Source organism: Nicotiana attenuata, unplaced genomic scaffold, assembly GCF_001879085.1.
Source record: "Nicotiana attenuata strain UT unplaced genomic scaffold, NIATTr2, whole genome shotgun sequence".
Lineage (NCBI taxonomy): Eukaryota > Viridiplantae > Streptophyta > Magnoliopsida > Solanales > Solanaceae > Nicotiana > Nicotiana attenuata.
The window spans coordinates 8244-10611 of NW_017678141.1; the positions used below are offsets into that span (position 1 = coordinate 8244).

At 34.6% G+C, this 2368-nt stretch overlaps 1 long non-coding RNA gene across 1 annotated transcript; it reads right to left on the reverse strand.

The window, feature by feature from the left end:
* Nucleotides 1–235: 235 nt before the first annotated feature.
* LOC109221560 lies at nt 236–1954 on the reverse strand. Its single transcript, XR_002067278.1, has 2 exons — nt 1925–1954; nt 236–644 (listed from the first exon to the last, which is right to left on the reverse strand). It is a non-coding gene; the product is annotated as an uncharacterized LOC109221560 (long non-coding RNA).
* Between the last annotated feature and the right edge of the window lie 414 nt (nt 1955–2368).

Consider the following 2368-nt stretch of genomic DNA (forward strand, 5'->3'; position numbering starts at 1 on the left):
TCCCACATCATTCACTGTATGTGCATTCAATATCTTGGACTTGTTTTATGTTTATATTGTGCTACTATTATATTATCAGTGAAAAAGTTCTCTTATAATATAACTAGATGGCCAGTGCCCGTGCAATGCACGGGCTTATGCCCGACATTACTGTTTGTGTGCACATCCACAAGATTAATTTAAAAAGTTCAACACCAAAAAAATATTTCATACTTATTTGAAGTGTTTCATAGGATCACCAGAAAGGAAGTACTACTATCAAGTTGATTCAATGTGCACAACATGTTAACACTTAAATAGTTTTTTCATGCATTCTGATACAAAGTTCTACAGGATACATTGTGAGTTTGCAGCAATCCTAACTTTCAATGACCATTCCAACATCTAAGAAAAAGCTATCCTTTTTCTCCAAGCTCTGAGAGATCATCTTTTACATTGCTTGGCTGAGAGACACTGATATAACAGTTACAAATCTGACATTGGCATCTTTGCAAAGTCTAAAGAAAAACTTATTATGCAGATGACATACATCTGCAGGCACTTGATTTATCATTGTTGCTGAATTGAATGTGGAGGATGCTGTCTAAGGAGGAGTCCTTAACTGATTGAAAAGTACCTGGAACTGAAAGATAATTACCCCCTTCCTTCAAAGGTGGGATAAAGAGAACTATCAAAAGAGAGAAGATATGCAAAGTTGGGGTAAAGAGAACTATCAAAAGAGAGAAGATATGATTATATGTAAGCTGGAGAAGCATTTTATTCCCCCAAGGGATCCCACTAAACAGACACATGTTACTTGTTATATACTTTTCAATAGCTTCAAATGGGACAAATAGAAATCTGCAAAAAACCCTTTATAAACTCAAACACTGTAAAAGGAGAATGAATTTCTAGAACCCGTCTAAGTAATGTGCGCAGTACAAAGTTCATGATGCAGAACTCATTTGGTTCATCATATTGGTGTGACCCATCCGAAATAAGTATTCTTCCAAATAAATGTGAGAATTCCAATGAATCCCTAATTGTCCTTTTTTGTTAGCCTATCGATAATTCCCTAAATTACCCAATGCTTTATTTCTGTCCTAGTTGATCCTGATTCGACATTAGAAGTATATTGATTTTTACCAAATAACCGAATACTTTTGTCTGTAAATACTACATATCTGATTCCATCCATAAATCGATTTTCTTCCCTATGAGTTATAGTCTCAATAAGAATGCTAGTTCTTACCGTTCATATATTATGATATGAATATACCACATCAATTCGTTATGTATGGTCACGGAAAAAAAAGGGACATATGAACAACCTGGATCTAAGTAATATTAGACCAACTTTCAATATCGTATGATATTATTGCACTCAACAGAAAACGAAATTTTCTTCAAATGATAGAAAATATTGAGTTGGCATCTTCATATATATGAGTTGATTCGCTCTTTTGCAGTGCACCAGCAAGTATAAACCACGAACGCACACTTTCACAATATGAATGTGAATGGTATCACTAATGTTTTATATATATCTAGTAGACTTTGACACTTACTGGTGTCACTGGTAGCTCTGCGCCAGCAATAATAGTTGTTACTCCTTATTACGTACCCTTCAGTTTCACCTATTCTCAATGACCGCTTGATAGTAGATCTGAAAATATCAATGTAATGTGAATAATGCAAAATGCATCTTTCACTACAATGTTTCTCAATGAGTAACTAAGTAATTTGCAGATGAAAAAGAAACAAAGAGGTAAGAACCCCAAATAATGATAATATCCAATCATAAGACTTATCCACCTGGGTGGAATCAACATTTACTAAAACGCACACACATGAAATATAGTGCTCGTAATCTGTAGGTCTATGTTTCTAAGAGTTCAACAAGGTCTTAACAAGAAAACAATTGAGGCTCATATCTGTTTCTTACAAGGAGAAGAGAAGGAAACCACGCCATTGCTGCAGAAGAACCTGTTGCATGTGATAGAAAAGCCTCAAATCACACACCATCGTGGGTTTACCACGCCAAGATAAGGGTTTGATTGTCTCCGTGTCCAAATAATTTTATAGCTCAGGAAAACAATTACCATTATTGCCTCTTCAAGATTCCTCTTTGAAAGAAAGATTAAACTCGCCATTTAAACTCATTAGCTAAATCGAGAATTCCCTCAAGAAGCAATTGTTTTTCAAGAAAATATGTTCATTAGGATGAGTATTTTCCTCAAAAAAATGCAACTCACCTTAATATTTGAGGAAATAATCAACTCAAATTCATCTCTCAAGAAAAAACACTAATATAGTGACAGGAAAATGAGACTTTGACCACCGCCGCCTTTGCACTAAATTTATAAGTAGGGAAAAACTCATACTTTTA